Raw genomic sequence first — 17,439 nt, 5'->3', positions numbered from 1 at the left:
CCTCAGCCCCTCCTTTTCACTTGGTTTGCTTTTTCTTTTCAAAAATGATAACAGGCTTGGAAATCTGGTTTTCAATTTTGGAGATGGAGGAGAAAGAAATAGTTCACACTGATGCCAATGAAAAATGAAAACTGATAATCTGAGAGCAAAGGCTAAGACTTAATGTCAGGAGGGAGAGGGTCTTCTCCTGAGAGCATTGCGGGTGGAGGGCGGACGCTAGTTCTGAGCGGCTCCCAAGCCATCATAGAGGGTAGGCTGCTTACAGGGTCAGGGAATGACGTGCACATTTTAGAAACCTTTCCATTCAAAGTGTTTGAAATGGAACAGAGGTTTGGGATCCATGAAACTTCAGGTGAATCCTCAGCGTTTTGGGAAAACAGGTCTTCAAGGGGCTCGTCATTAGGGGATCTCTGAGTCTGGGGGCCACACAACTCAGCTGTAGTCACGTCCGACCCTCGTGCTTTGACACAGGTTCTCTCCAGTGCCCCGACGGTGGCTTTGTCTCGAAGGCGCGATGGGGACATTCTTTGTCTGCTGCTCAAGTTCCCTGAGGATGGAAAGTCTGGGTCTGCAGCGAGGGAGCTGTGCCGCCTGCCCGGGGCCCAAGTGTTTTCCCTGACTGTGCTGATGGGTTGGAACCTGGACCTGCGGAATTTCGTATACAAAGTAAGGGGAAGACGGCCGCGGGCCGGGGTCGGCCAGCGGGGCCCGTGGGGATGAGTCGGGGGCAGCAGGGCAGGCGCAGACCCCGCAGCCTCGGGGTGGGGCTCGGAATTGAGGGGTGTCCGGGAGACTTTCCAGGGTCCTTGGAGTCAATGTGCTCAACGGGGAAGGACCAGTGATCAAAGTCCCCACCGGAGCCCAGCACCAGGTTCCCTCCTCTTTGACCAGCACTTGACTGGAGTTTACCTGGGAGGCTGGCTTCTGCTGTGGCCCCCGCCCCAACTCCCTGGCAGCCCCTCTGAGTCAGAGCTACTCCCCCGCCTTGGCCGTGGCCGCCTCTGCCCCCTGTCATGTCCTGGGGCCCGCGAGCTCTGTCCCGAGAGGGGACGTGCTCACCTTTGCCGGGGCCTGTCCGGGAGAGGGATGCAGATGGCGGGGGACATGGGGCAGCCCCTCCCTGGGTGAGCCAGCTGTTCCCTGCCCTCCACATGCCCACACGCATGGGGGTGTGCGGGAAGGGGCTGAAGTGGCCACGGGGACAGCTGCCCCGAGGGCAGGCCCAGTTACCTTCTGCAGACAGGAGTTGTGCCCTGGGCTGCACACCGGCTCGCGGCCCTGTCTCTGCCTCTTCTTGAAGTCCCTCATCTTCCAGCCTCCACTGTTGGAATCGTTACCTGTGTCTCCAGACCCTTCACCTTTGACCCTTAGGGACTTTCTTGCTCCAGGTTTCTCCCCAGGGATGGATTTGCCAACACCTGGGCTCATCAGTGACGGCTTTGGTGCCCCACATCCGGAAGGACAGTTTGGGGCCTCAGGAAAAGGGTAGATCTGCCCTTCCAGCCCAGTGTCCTTCATGGTCTCCCCCTCCTCAATAACTTCAGGAATCCGGTGGGTGATATACACGCTGAGAACAGAGATTAATTTTCAGAATGAGAATTAATTCTGAAAATTTCAGAATTTTCATTTCCAACCCATAAGCAGGAGGATGGACGTTTCCTAAACGTCCCCATGCTCTGCAAGGCCACGTGCCTCGCGGTGGGATCCATGCCTGCGGCTCACACGTAGGCCGGTGAGTCCTGCATCCACTCCCACGGCCACTCTTCTGCTTCACCGTGGGCACCCCTGGCGGCCAGTTCTGTTAGGTCCACAGAAGCCACCGACTTGAGGCTGGTGCTTCTCAGGCCCCGATAATGACTTTGACAAAGGGCCGAAAGGATGAGACACTGGGTTGGAGTTGGTCTCCCACACACAATGGAATCGACTCCTCCGTTAATAACACCAGCTCCTCCTACCCGCGCAGCTCCAGGGAAGCTGATGGGTACGCGGTGTTGCTCAGAGGTGTCAGCCGTCAAGACACACTCGGGGAGCCACGCCAGCGCGGGGGCCCAGCAGGCCGGGCTCACTCCCAGCTTCCCTCGGCTGATAGTGAACTTGTGACGCCTTTCACAAAGCACAACGTCCAGCGCGTTCCTCTGGCCGTCAGTGCCGGGGCTCCATGCAGGTCAGTCCCATCGGTCGGTGCCCCGAGGGCCACTTCTGATGTGCAGCTGCAGTTAGAAAGGCGAGTGGGAAAACGATAGGAGCCTGCACCCCTGGCTCCTGCCGAGGAGGCTGCTGCCTTAACTGACGACACGGGCACATGATTGTGTGCAGAGAGAGTGAGAGACGGAGCAGGGGTCTCAGTCCTGCAGGTCAAGGGCAGAGCCAGCAGCTGAGGGGCAGGTGCAGAACCCTAAGGGCCCAAGTTTGAAAACCTGGACATTCAGAATGCAGATGAAAGCAGGGGGGAGGGTGGCTGTGAGTCCTCCCCCTCTGTGGGAAGGGGCAGTGTGTGCTAATTTACCCATTCATCCAGTACGTATTTCCTAAGCAGCTATAATAGTATTTTTTGGAAATGTTTATTGATTTTTTTGTTATATTATTACTCTTTTTTAATAGGTCTTTATTGGAGTATAATTGCTTTACAAAGTTGTTAGTTTCTGCTGTATAACAAAGTGAATCAGCTATACATATGCATATATCCCCATGCCTCCTCCCTCTTGCGTCTCCCTCCCACCCTCCCTATCCCACCCCTCTAGGTGGTCACAAAGCACCGAGCTGATCTCCCTGTGCTATGCGGCTGCTTCCCGCTAGCTGTCTGTTTTCCATTTGGTAGTGTATATATGTCCATGCCACTCTCTCACTTCGTCCCAGCTTCCCCTTCCCCTACCCCGGGGCCTCAAGTCCATTCTCTACATCTGCGTCTTTATTCCTGCCCTGCAACTAGGTTCATCAGAACCATATATATATTTTTTAGACTCCATATATATGTGTTAGCATACGGTATTTGTTTTTCTCTTTCTGACTTACTTCACTCTGTATGACAGACTCTAGGTCCATGCACCTCACTACAAATAACTCAATTTTGTTTCTTTTTATGGCTGAGTAATACTCCACTGTATATATGTGCCACATCTTCTTTATCCATTCATCTGTCAATGGACATTTGGGTTGGTTCCATGTCCTGGCTATTGTAAATAGTGCTGCAGTGAACATTGTGGTGCATGTGTCTTTTTGAATTATGGTTTTCTCTGGGTATATGCCCAGGAGTGGGATTGCTGGGTCATATGGTAGTTCTGTTTTTAGTTTTTTAAGGAACCTCCATACTGTTCTCTGTAGTGGTTATATCAATTTACATTCCACCAACGGTGTAGGAGGGTTCCCTTTGGAAATGTTTAATTGATTGACATTTTCTCATAACAGAATCTTTTCTTTAATTTTTTAGTCTTTTAAATTGAAGTATAGTTGATTTATAATATTGTGTTAGTTTCAGGTGTACAGCAAAGTTATTCACTTACACATCCATACATATCTATTTTTTCAGATTCTTTCACCTTACAGGTTATAACAAAATATTGAGTAGAGCTCCCTGTGCTAAGCAACCAGTATTGCCAGAGGCCGTTCTCGCAGCTGTGGCCACATCAATGACCATGACAGGCAAAAATCCCTGCCTGTCCCCGGACAGAGAGGATGCTGTGAATAAGTAAAACACAGAGTGTGTCAGTGGTGACAGCACAGGTGGGTCCCAGCATCCGGAGCCACTGATGCTTCTAAAGCACCAAGGGTGCATTCCTGGCCCTAATCTTCCAGCTGGTGATGGTGCGGGAAGCCTTGGAAGCTCTCTGAGCTCAGTTCCTTCATCCACAAAATCAGCGCTGGCACACAGCCCACAGGGGTTCGGAGGACGGGAGGATGTGTGCGCTGTGACACAGGGAAGCTGTAGGTAGATGGAAACTGTTTCACACATAGGAATCAATTTATTGTGACCCTCTTCTTAAATAGCCACTCCGCGCACCTCAAAGACAGAAAAGAATTGTTTGAAAGTGATTTGACTTTTAACAGCCAGTCATATCTGCTCCTGGCATGTTCTGAGGATACCAGTACGGTTGAGCGTGCTCCCAGAACGGAGCCAGTAGAGAGGGCTTTATACGGCACAGCAGAGGTGTCTCCCAGGCTCAAGAGAATAAAATCAAGTAACGCTCTTCATTTTCTGCCCCGCTCCAGCGATGCTTGTGAGGCACCACGTCCAGCACTGGTTAGGTCGTGTTGTGTTTCCCTTGGAGACTCTGCTCCCTGCGCAAGCCAGCGGCCCGCTCAGCTCCCTGCTGGACGTCGGGTCCAGCCTCGGCCACCTGCTCCCCGGTGACAAAGCACAGGGACGAGGGTACCTCTTAGTGGTTCTGGAGGCAGCAGCCTGACGAGGAGCAAGGCCTGGGGTCCCCTGCAGAGCCAGAGGAAGTGGGACGCACAAGCACCCACGTGGAGGTGGCAGTTCAGGCGTTCTCTGTGATGTCAGAAGTCACTGGATGGATTACCCTCACAGAGGAGATTCCAGGGGCCTGTTTAACTGAACTCAGAGAGTACCTCGCTTTCAGAAACCTTAATACGTTTATTTGCACACAAGTAATTGGCTTGCAGATTACAGATCGTTTGCTGCGAATACAAACGCGAAGTTGAATGAGGTCAGTAGCCAGATGTTCGTTGTGCCTGGACTGTCTCTGCCTGGAATGGAGTTGGTGGGGAAGGGGGTTGTGTGTGGGGCCTGTGAAGGGTGAGGCGCAGGGTGAGGGGCGGATGGTGCATCCTCGGACCTGCCTCGAACTCGGGACACGGGGTGTTCATTCAGCTGAGGGGTGAGTTGAGAGCCCTCGGGTATCTGGGAAATTTAGCTGTAGATATTCATACTATTAATTAGTCTGAGTTAGTGGTACTTTATGGATTAATGATTTATCACTGGACAGACAGCAGAGATTTGCTGGTGTGTGTGTGTGTGAGTGTGAGACATTTGTCTCTTCAACCGTATAGACCAGAAAAATCACTGCTGTGATTTGCATAGCATTTCAAGGACAGAAGGACTACCGCTGAAATTTCATACTTTCGACGTGGTGACAATCTTATATAATCAGTTGGAGGAGGGACCGAAGTTTCAGGAGCCTGGGAGGGAATCCCTCTAAGTCACTGTTTGCCTGTGGTTTATTTTTCTTATGTTCTCAGGCTTCAGCCTTTGGTCCTTTCCAGTCTGTGATGAAGGTGGTTTGCAAGGACCAAGCCTCTTTCTTTAGGAACTCTGACATCTTTCTTCACTTGCCTAGAGTTAATGAATTCTTAGGAGACGACAAGGAAAAATTCAACATTCCTGAAGATTCAAGTAAGAAAACTGTAATCCATATTTGTTTAGATTAATTTGCATTTTGATAATTAGCCCTGCTTTGTACAAGATAGTCTGTCTGTGTAGAAAGTGGGTACATATGAGCAAAGAATTTCCTACCTGCACCCTCTAACCTGTATCCTTCGTTTTCTGTAAGGTCAGCAAATGCTGGCGTCGCAGTTGGATTTGAAAGACCCCTGCACCCTTGAGCACGGGCTAATTCTCTCACCCGTGACACCGAGGAACTGGGTCTTAAATTCCAGTGCACCTGAAGCCCCAGCCTTTTTGGGACCCCTGGGTAGCCAGTAACAGTGAGAGGTCTGGGCCCGGAGACCAGGGGCAGCATTTTGGTTCTTGCAGAATGGCTGTCTCACAGCCAGGAGAGCCATACGTGGTCCCCTACAGATTTTCCTTCTATATAATGCTCCCTAGCAAATAACAGCAGGCTTAAAGGTGATGCCCTGGCCCCACTGTAAGTTGGTGCATTTTGATTAGGAAGAGAGACGAAACGCACAGCTAAGGGTTTGGGTTTAGACTGCTCAGCCCCACCGACAAGTTGTGTGTCTTCGGTCCTGTGACATCACGTCCCTGAATCATGTTCATCTCATGTATGACATGGAAACATAGTGCCTGCCTTGTAAGGTTGTTGTGAGGGGTGATGGGGGTGATGTCTACCGACTGTTGAGGACGGTGGTGCGGTTGTGTCCTAGTGTATTTATCACTGTTCTGCACTGTGCGGCGAGTCAGTGGTGTGACACACACTTATCATCTCATGGTCTCTGAAGGTCACGGTCTGAGCACTGATTAGCTGGGTCCTCTCTCGGGATTGCAGGAGGCTGAAGTGAAGGTGATGGCCGGGGCTAGGGTCTCACTGGAGGTAGTTGTTGGTAGAATTCAGTTCCTTGCAGCTGCAGAACCCCAGGAGGCTGCGTCTTCAAGGACAGCAGAGTATCTCTTTGATTCTGAGGCTTCTGGTCTCTTAAAGGGTTTAGCTGATGGCTCAACCAGGATAACCTCCACTTCGATCAACTCCAAGTCGGAATCCCCGCGCCGTGGCCGTGTAACCTAACCAGGGGTGTGGCGTCCAACATATCTACGGGTTCTATCTGCAGGACAAGGCTACGAGGCTGTCTTAGACTTCTGCCTGCTGTACCCAAGACGCCTCTTTATATACCTGTGCCTGGGATGGACAGACGTGTTGGTGGGACCAGGGAGGAGAGGGGAATTATGTAGAGATGGGGCTGCAGGGTGTCCTCAGAGCTGCCCTAGAGACAGTGTGTTGGTGATCAGCTGATGGATAATTTGGAGAGCTGTTGAACAAAATATAATGTGGCAGTATAGGTACACATTAAGGCTATTCATATGGAATACTTTTGTTGTCTTCTTTCCTAATCCTTATTTCCTCTCTTCTTCTTGCATATGGGTTTTTTGAGGATTATTAATTTGTTCATCAAATCCAATCATCCAGTTATCCATCCATCCTGCATCCATCCATCCATCCATCTATTCATCCCTCTGTCTTTCCATCCATCCTGCATCCATCCATCCATCCATCCACCTATCCATCCTTCTATCTTTCCATCCATTGCTCCATCCATCCATCTGGTTGTTCAGCTAACACTGAGGACCAGTTTTTCTTTGTCCTTTCATACATTTATTTCAAATGACGGTCACACGAACCATAGACAATATTAGTACCCTCATTTTTCAGGTGACACGAGAGAAGCTCAGAGAAGGTTAAGTGACTTGACCAAGTTCACAAGTGGCAGATGTTGGGATTCCTGCTTTCATATTTCTTGTTCTGTTCATATGTATGATTGTCTTTTCCAAAGTAAAAATTGCTACCGTTTAGCAGTATGAGTGCCAACATGAGGAATTGATGTTTAGGTGAAAACAAGGTGATTTAATGTAACAAAAGCAGTCAGTGCAATAGTTCTGTATAGGTGCAGCAAAGGAAATTCTGTAGCAATTTATAAAGCTAATTTTTTAAGAAAAACCTAATTCTAGTCTCAATACAGTGACTGTTGAAAAGAAGATTTTCTAGATTAAAACCAGATGCATTCCTTTTGCATTACTGTTTTAATTTTTAGGTGTCTTTGTCATTATTTAGTACTCTTACCGATGACTTAGTTTAAAAATGTGAAGGTCATACTTCCCTCTCTTTCAAATTATTGAAGGGGACATGGTGTCTCAGAGTTTTGAGACAAGAGCTGCTAAAGACAAGGACAAGAAAAATTATTTCTGAACTTACTGCCCCAAATCAGAATTGAGTCATGAAAAAAATATATAAGCCACTCATCGGAAATTGAGGCGTCATGGCTCTGTACGTGAATGTCCTTGTTATCCTGGACATCCCCAATCATGAGCAACACTTTTTTTTTTTTTTTAAATTGTGACAGCACCCTTTTGCTTGAAGCTTTATCAGGAAATACTACAGTCTCCAAATGGTGCTTTGGTATGGTCCTTCCTAAAACCTGCATTACATGGAATAATACCGTACACACCAAACACTCCAGAGATTAATAAGGTCATTAGAAAGGTGAGTTTGAATGAATGAGGATGTTACAGACCATACAAGCAGTACAGTGGGAAGCAGTCTGTTAAAATATTTAACGTGATTGTTGTATAGCTTGGATTACACACAGTTTTCTTATGCTGATTACAATTTATTTTCCCCTGGGTATTTTTTTCCTGTCATTCTCTCAGAGGACATTTTGGGGGCAGGAGGTATTATTTGGAGTAACTAATGCAGGCAGGACACTTAGACAAAGGAGGCCGGTTCAGGTGGTCCCAGGAAGATGTGGAGAACAGATGCGCATCTGTTTTGCTTGGTGCATCTGGTGGTGAAGGAGGAGTCTGACCCAGTGTTCGTGGTCTGGGTCTGGTAGTGACATTTCCCAAGTCGGCGGCGAGGCTTTGTCGGCCTCATCTGTGGCGGGTGAGCCCAGGTGAAGAAGCCAAAGAGCTTCCCTGGAGGCGTCTGGACATCGCACAGCTCTGCGTGTTTTCCTTTCCTTATGTTTCTTACCTTCTCAAACCCGTTAGCTTCAGGATTTATCATTGTTCATATTTGCACTTTCTTTTGACATGGTGGTGCTGTGTCTTCCCAGGGTCTTCTCTCCTTGTCTGACGGTGGCTTATGAGCCTGCAGGCACCTTTGAGGGACTTCAGGAGGCCATGGAGTCTGTCAAAACCAGAGGAGGAGACATCAAGCCCTATTAATGCTAAACTTCCGAGCTTCAAATAGTACTAATAACTTAAAAGCTAAAAAGTTGGTGATGGGGTGTGGTCATCCGAGCAGTTGGGTTATTTTTGTCAAAGTAGATTTTACAGATTCACGTTTCCTGCCCTCGTGGTTGCCACGTGGCCTCTTGCTTCCTGCCTGGGGCTTAGCTCAGGGGCTGTATTTGCCTCAGTTTATTCTGAATGCGCTTAATAACGTCTGCTTTATCTTGGGACTGTCCATTTGGACTGGGCTGTCACAGTGAGATGACATTAATCTAGACGTATGTCAGGAGCTCATCCTTCCAGGGCTGGGCTTCCCAGGGGTCTGGAGCCAAAGCCAGTGTCGTTCCGATGATCTCCCTGCGTTAAGCTTGCAAGGGCTGTGGGAAGTTCAGAAATTTCGCAGAAAATGGCTCTGTAGCACAGCTTTATTTTAAATTCAAATTAAAAAATAGGCCATGACTTTATTATTATTACATTATGTATTATTACACAAAGATATTATTGATGATATATAAAATGTACTGTAGGATTATATACCGTGCTATATTCTGTGATACAACAGTTAGTATGACAGTCTTGCTTTTGAGGAGCTCACCCTGCGGTGGGGAAAGAGAAGACAAACATCTGAAGAAATAATTCAGAACTAACGTGATCAGAGATTCGCTCAGTGTGGCACAGGGCACAGGAGGTGAGCTTCCAGCCCCCCTGGAAAGGAGGGTTTAGAAAAGCCTTCCGAGGGAGGGCATGTGCAGGCCTCCATGGGGGCGGGAGGAGGGGGCTTGGCCACGACAGGGATGTGGCAGTGGGTGTGCCCCGTGCGTTCTGAGAATGACGGAAGTTTTGGAAGAACAAGCAGACATTTCCCTGGCTCTTGCTTGGTCCCCCGTACACGTCATAGGCAGTGCTGTGCGCTGGTGCCTTTTGCACGCATTCGCTGTGGCTGACGACTTTGCATGAAGGTGTCCTGGTTTGTACGTATAAAGCTAAACTTCGTGGTGCTGGAGCCAGGCGGAATGATTCTATTTAACTTTGTGGAAACCGGTTCTGCTCATTGGACTCCCGGTCCAACGTTCCACGTGGCTGGGAGAGCCTAGAAGCTCTGCCAGCTTACGGTGTGTGAAGCACATCACCTGTCAGGGTGGAAGGGCCTGTCTTGCATGTCATCTGCTACTTGGTCTTACTCTCCCCATTACTTCCCATTAGGTGGAACACGTGAAGTTGCCATTTTTTCGTGGGAAAAAAATGTATAAAATTGGTCATCTCCTCTGGTTGGACCTGTAACTCTGAGGGTAAAGCCCCAAGCAGCACGATGTCGTGAAGAGAAACACGTGTGCACGGGGCTAGGCCGGGGGTGCCCCCGCACCTGTGACCTGTCCCTTGTCACCGTCCCTCTCAATAAGCCTTCTCCTCCCAGTAACACGGAGGCCGGAGGGAGAGCCCCGGTTTCTGGGAGCCACGAGCGTGGTCCGAACCTTCTCCTCCGCCAGCGCTGTTTCCGGAAAGGCGTTGCCCCCAGGGCGGTGGGGAGCGAAGGTCACCTCTGGAAGCAGGAGCGGCCGGGAGAGCAGCTGCTCTCAGGGCCGGGGGGGTGGCAGCTTTGCCCGCAGAGCGCCTGCCGCAGCGTCCGGCGACGCTCCTGTCCCCGCCCACAGCCGGGGCTCACTGCCGGCATCTGGGGTGGAGCCCGGGGAAGTCGCCGGCTGCCCCACGGGCGCGGGGTGGTCCTCAGCGGGGAAGGTCGGCGTGCTGAGGCTGAGGGACGCCGGAACGAAAGGGCTTGTCGGGCTGGGTGGGGCCCCGGGGAGCAGACAGACAGAGCAGGGGCGGCCGGGCCGGGGGGTGCTGGGCTGGCGCGCGCCGGCTGCGCCCTCCCGGGGGCCGTGCTGCGTCGGGGCTGGGGGCCGGCGGGCGGCCTAGGGCAGAGGGGCCTCGGCCTCACTCTGGTGTGTGTCTGGAGGAGGGGCGGCCGCTGGTCCCGAGCCCACGGGTGGCCCAAGCGCAGGGCTCAGGCGGGAGGGGGAGACGGGGGGCGGGAGCCAGGCCTCCCCTGAGGACCTGCTGTGGCCGGGCAAGGCCGGGCAGCCGGCTGCAGGGGAGGCAGGGGCCGCTCCCGCGGGTGAGGCCGGCGGCCCCCTCGGCTGCCAGACAGGGGCCCTGTCTGTCTGGCACATTCATGAAATGAAAAATACGCAGCTTCCAAAAAAGACTGATCTAGATATAGACTGGCCTCCAGGACTTACTGTTAACTGTATTTCAGGGCGGTGGGGAGGAGCGTGGGGTGTCCCAGTGACGAAAAGCGGGTCACACGCGTGGGCACCTGTGCTCCTAAGTGTACAGACAGCTTCAGGACGACGTCCAGGGAGCTGCTGGCAGCGCTTCCTCTGCGTTTGGAACGTGGTTCCTGGGGCGCAGAGTGGAAAGGGGGTCGAGCTTTTCACGAAGCCCTTTGAACACTCGGAATCGGCTAGAAGCAGCAAGATATGCACGTCTGACAGCGTCCCGGGAAGTCTTTCCATCTTGCTGTCTTGTGTGGCGGTGGATTGGCGTGTCAGCGGGGAGGAGGCAGAGCGCCGCGTGTGCTTTGTCGTCCTGAAGATGCGGCCAGGCCGCTCCACCGAGATGCCCAGTCCAGCCGGCCCTCTGTTCTGGGGAAAGTCAGGCCCAGGTCCCTTTGTTTCTGGGGCCCCAGGGCGACCTTCCTCTCTTTTCCCAATCCTGCCGAGATGCGGAGGGAGGACCCCTTTAGAGAGAAATGGGCTGTGGGGAAGGGGCTCTTCCCTCCCGGGTTCTGCCCTTCCTGATTCTGGCCAGGTCAGAAAAAAATCCTTTCTTTTATTTAAATCTTCAGATTCCTCTGTCTCATTCCCCTAGCAATAAGCAAATGGTCTGAATGCTGAGGAGGGTGATATAAATAAGAAAATGATGAATACAACAGAAAAAAATAAACCCATAGCTAAGATCTTATGCTCTGACCCAGTCACCTTCTTCTTTCTTTTTTTTTTTTTAAACAAAAATGAGCTGTAAGGAAAAGAGGCTTAGGGCATTTTCTAAAATCAGCAGTTATTAGGTGGTATGTAGGTGAAAACAGAGCCCAAGTAGTTTCTCCCAGTGATATAAAAGTGAAGACAAGACTTGAGGTTGTGGCATCTCTGAGATTTGTGCCCCAGTTCTGGGCGGGGCTCCGAGCTCCGTGCGCGTTGTCTCCCTGTAATCTTCTGAAGGTTTTGCTCAAGTTCTTGATTCTGTAAATTTTTGTATTTCACCAGTTTGGGGAAGTTTTCAGCTGTTACTTATTCTAATAGCCTTTCAGCCCTACTCTGTTTCTCCTGTCTTTCTGGGGCTCAAAAGATATGAACGTGGACTCCTAGTATTGTCCTGCAGGTCCCTGAAGCTCTGGTTACTTTGTCGTCTGTTTTTCCTCTTGCTCGGATTGGGTGAAGTGTACTGACCTGTCCTCAAGTTCACTGGTTCTGTCCTCTGTCATTTCTACTTGAGACCATCCAGCAAGTTTAAAACACTTTCTGTTATGGCATTTTTCAGTTCTGTATTACCCCGTGCTTAGCTGTCTTTTTAATAACTTGTATTTCTTTGTTGAACTTTTCTGCTACTTAATTTGTTTCAAGACAGTTTTTAATTGCTTGTTGAAGTATTTCTATGATGATGGCTTTAAAATACTTGCCAGATCATTCCAACATCAGATTTATCTCAATATTGACATCGCTTGATTCTTGTGAATTCTCTGGTTCTTTGTATGGTGGGTGATGTTCAGTTGTATTGTGGGCATGTTGGCTGTAAGAAAACCTTTCATTTTTGCAGACAGTCTCCTGTTCAGGTTTAACACACAGGTCTCAGCGTCCTTTGTGGGCTGTGGTTCCAAAGACAGTTTAATCATCACAGGCTTTGTGCTGTTATTTTGATCTGCTTGGTTCCTCTGGTGCCGCTGAAGCTTCCACGGGTTCCCGGTGCTGCCGCCTGAGGGGCAGAGGGGTTTCTCCAGGAAGTTTGTGCCTCTTAATCCCCTTCACCTGTTTCACTGGAGACTACCAGTTTGTTCTCTGAATCTATGAGTCTGTTTCAGTTCTGTTATGGTGGTTCATTTGTTTAATTTTTTAGATTCCACATATAAGCGACACCATATGGTATTTGTCTTTCTCTGTCTGACTTATTTCATTTAGTATGACAATCTCTAGGTCCATCCATGTTGCTGCAAATGGCAAGATTTTGTTCTTTTTTTATGGCTGAGTAATTTTCCACTGTATATATGTACCACATCTTCTTTATCCATTCATCTGTCGATGGACACTTAGGTTGCTTCCATGTCCTGGCTATTGTAAATAGTGCTGCAATGAACATTGGGGTGCATGTGTCTTTTCAAAGCAGTGTTTAAGTAACTTGGCTAAGACCACCAAGCGAATAACCCGGAATGGGGAGGCCTTGTTCACCACTTCATTTTTAAGTGCTCTCGGTGTGATCTTTCAGAGGCTCAGTGTGGTGCATATATTCATGTTGTCTACTGTTCAGTTCTTACAAAATTCTGCTTTATTTCTAGTCATATTTACTTTGTATCTTTTAATGATGTGTTACTGTGTGTAGAAATATTAGTCACTGTAAATTCTGAATTTATTTCAGAATAAAATGATCGTTATTCCATTTATCTTTTTGCAATGAATTTGATTTTTTTACTGTTAACATTTCTAGTTTTTATGTTTTTGCTTGATTTTTGAGATCTTTTGTTTTTGATTCAGTATAGAAATACAGTTGGCTTTGATAGTTTTGTCTCTGCCATATAACATAATCTTAATTAAGAAGAGCGTTTTATTTTGTTCATAGCTATAATTTTAGCACCTACACTTATGCCTGGCTGAAAAACCTTTGGTAAATATTTATTGAGTAACTTGACGGGATGGGTCTGAAAATCTTAGCCTTTGAATTATGATATTTTAACCTACTTGAAGTTCTTTTCATAACTCTGATAAGTTTAGAGCTATTTTGTCATCCTCCTCTATAGTTTTGAAATGTATACCTGTCCTGGTGATTACCGTTTTTCCTCTCTTTTGCCAGAAGAATTTGTTTTGTAGGGTCTCTTTTCCTCCTTTGTTTTCTGTCTTCTGTTTTTTAATGTCATGTCTGTCCTCTTCCCAGTTATCAATGCCCAGACTCACTTCTTTCTTACGTGAGAACCTTTGCTGTCACTCCATCCTCTCCTCCCGCACCATGGCTATCTTGTATTGATAGAGTCTGAAACCAGTCAGACACGTTAACAATCATCAGAGTGAGCAGCTGGTGTTTATAATTTTACTGTAACTTTTCTATTATAAGTTTTTTCTTTCAAGAATTATTATTGGCATCTGGATTCAATTCAGAACCTTGCTCACCATTATTTAAAATTAATTCTCTATTTGAGTGGTTTCATGGCTCATCATTTCAGTGTTCTCATATTGATTTAACTGTTTACTCAGGTGTGTTCAGGTAACTTTTTCAGGAGCATTCATAGGTAGCATCATTTCTTTGTCCTTGGATATCTGAGGTCCTCACCTTTGCACCATAGCTCAGCTGGACATAAGAATTCCTGGCTTATGTTATTTCTCCCTGAAAACTCAGTAGATTCTGCTGCATTGTCTACTGACCTTTAATTTTGCAGAGAAACTCTCTGAAACGACATTATTGTTTTTCCTTCTTCACAGGCTTCTTGTGTTCTCCCTGAGGCTGATATATTTATTCTTTTAGTTAGAATTCCAGTTGTTACAAGGTATGCTAGCACTGGTCTCTTGTTAATATTTTTTGCTGTGTAAGAAATGTTTATAGCACCGTTATTCACAGTAGCCAAGATATGGAAGCAACCTAAGCGTCCATCAACAGATGAATAGGTAAAGAAGATGTGGTGTGTATACATATACATACATACGCATATATATCTATATAGATATAGATATAGAGATATAGTACAATGGAATATTATTCAGCCATAAAAAAGAACAAAATTTTGCCATTTGCAACAAGGTGGATAGACTTGGAGGGCATTATGCTAAGTGAAATAATTCAGACAGAGAAAGACAAATACTGTATGATATCACTTAAATGTGGAATCTAAAAAAATGAAACTAGTGAATATAACAAAAAAGCAGACTCACAGGTATAGAGAGCAAACTAGTGGTTACCAGTGGGGAGGGGAAGTGGGCAGGATGGGGTAGGGGATTAAGAGGTACAAACTCTTACGTATAAAATAAGCTAAAAAGATACATTGTACAACACAGGGAATACAGCCAATATTTTACAATATCTATAAATGGAGTATAGACTTTAAAAACTGTGAATCACTATATTGCATACCTGTAACTTATATATATATATTGTGCAGCAACTGAACTTAAAAAAAAAAGAAAAAAAAGGGAAATGGTCTTCAGGTTTGCACACTCGGCAGCGGTGGGTTTTCTCCCTCCTGTGATAACTGACCCTGTTCTTGGCCCCTTCTGTGCTCTGGGTTCTGAATCTTGGCTTAGATCTCTTGCATCTGTCCCAGACTGTCTCTGATTTGTCCTTCTTTGTCTCTCTGCCCTCCTCTGAGGGCTGGGGCAGGGTCTTCACTGCCCTGTCTGTCCCCCTTGTTTTGATTCCCAGCCTGTGTTCAGTCTCTGGGTCTCACCGCCTCACGTGGGCTGTTTCCTCCTCGTTGTCACCTCCTCTGTGCTCCTGGATGTTTCTTGAAAATACAAAGTAGATACTTTCTACATTTTCTCCTGTCTTTCATTAGGTTTATTTTGACCAGAAAGGGCCTTTTCGTGTGCCTCTGGTGTTTCCCTGCTTGCTCACCCTTAGCAACAGAGGACCTCACTTTTGTGGGTGGGCGAAACACAGACGTCGGGTGAGTCCACAGCTCAGGCTCATGTGAAGGCGGAAGGGCGGCGTTTGGAAAGGCTGCGGCTTTCCTTTGCTGGTCAGACCCCTGGGAGCTGAGTGGGGGAGGGGCAGCAGCCGAGGCAGCCGTGCCCACGAGGGGCTCCGTCCTGTCCTGGGCTCGTCTTGGGAACTATAGCAGCAGGAGCCTCTCTTCTCTTTCTAGCCCCTGAGCTGGTGTGACCTGTGCCATTGTGACCCCAGGGGGGTGTGGCTGGACTCCAGACCCGCCTTAATCTTATCTCTTTGCATATAGACTGTTTTCAGTATAAAAACACAGTAACGTTGCCATAGACATCTTCATGGGTATAGCTTTGTATTTCACTTAAAAGATTTCCTCAGGATGGCGTCCTTTTATTTTGAGAGAAAAAGGCAGGGGTGTTTTTTTGTAGGTCAGTGACCATAAATATGACACCAAATTATTTTACAAAAATCTTACGCTCATTTGCTCTGCCAGCAGCCGTAAATAAATAACTGCGGTTTCGTTTTATCCTAAATAGAGTTGGGCATCATAAAACAAATCGTAGATGCTAGTTGAGAATGTATTGTTGAGACGGAAGTGTGAGCAGGCGTCTTGTTTAGTCAGTGTATACTGGGGACGTCTGTTGCCTGTGAGAGTGACCTATACACTGAGGACACCACGGTGACCACGTGGACAGCACCTGACGGAAAGAGTCTGCGGGGAGGGCCTTGGGATCGTCACCGTATCCGGGTAGGTGGCCTTGGAAGATCTCCGCTCTGATGGCTGAGCCGCACACAACGCTGGTCTCGTTGTAGCAGCCACAGCGCTGAAGAACCTTCCTAATGCAACAGGGCTGAGCTAGAGATGTACCCAAATCTTCTTTATCTTGCAGGCAAATCGTACTTTTGATTTTGTGGACAAGCTGAAGACTTTATCTGAAACACTGCTGAGCTTGTCCAGTGTTTTTCAGAGCAGCAGAAATGGTCAGATGCTCCGTCAACTGCAGGTGAGGGAGGGGTGACCCCTTTGCCACCGAGGGCTGGGGGAGCCCACGCTCAGGTGCGTCTGCAAAACCAGAGTGGTCCTTTAGAGGACTCTGCAGAGCCACCTGGGGCGTGGCTTGCCCAGTTGACTGGTAATGTTGACGTAAAATTGGATGTGTGTGAAAACTTTTTGTAAGTGATCAGTTGTTTTGCCCATGCAAGATGTTACTATTGTGGGAATGATCAATAATTCATTAGTATTTATTTGTGCTTTAAATTCCATGTTAAATTAAAGCTTTTTGGGGTGGTTTTTTTTGGGTGCTTTTCAACTGTGGGTCTATTAAAACAATTATCATTCCCCAATATTCTGTACTGACAATGTAATATATTCCAAAATACGTGGGCTGTAGTTTCAAATGGCCTGACTTCTTCTCAGCAGGACAGTCATTAGTTACAAAACTTTCATCAAGGTAGATCACATGAGAACCTTTTGGGGCATCTGTGTAACTCTGGCTTAACCTGCGTCTGATAGCATGAGAAAATACAACTACATTTTTATTCTTGTTTGGCTTATTTTTAATCCACTGACCAAGTAGTTCAAGGTGCTTCCGAGCAGGGACTCAGAGCCAGATGGTCTGGGTTTGATTCCCAGCCCTGCCCCCACTGCTGTGTGATCTTGAGCTGGTCACTGAACTTCTCTGTGCCTTGGGCTTCTTACCTTTGAAGTGAGGAAATAACCATAGTTATGAGCTGTAAATTGACTTAAATTATGTAAAGCACTTGGAATAGTGTTTGGTACGTAGGAGATGCTTCTGTGTCTGGGTCCTCCCAAAAGCAGACACCGAGATGAGGTTACATGTGTGAGAATTTTGTCAGGGAAAGAGCTGTTGGAGCCGAGGCTGGGGAAGCCGGGGAGGCCAGGGAGGTCTGGTCCTGAAGGGACGGGGGGTGGAGTGGGGGCTGGGTGGAAACATCCCACAGGGCCCTGCATTTAGAGGACACATCTCATCCAGCTGAAGTCG

The sequence above is a fragment of the Delphinapterus leucas genome, chromosome 9 (genome assembly GCF_059928025.1).
Source record: "Delphinapterus leucas isolate spDelLeu-1000000601 "Yukka" chromosome 9, BTC_Dleu_Yukka2, whole genome shotgun sequence".
In the NCBI taxonomy this organism is placed as follows: Eukaryota; Metazoa; Chordata; class Mammalia; order Artiodactyla; family Monodontidae; genus Delphinapterus; species Delphinapterus leucas.
Note: the sequence above shows the minus strand (reverse complement) of the source record.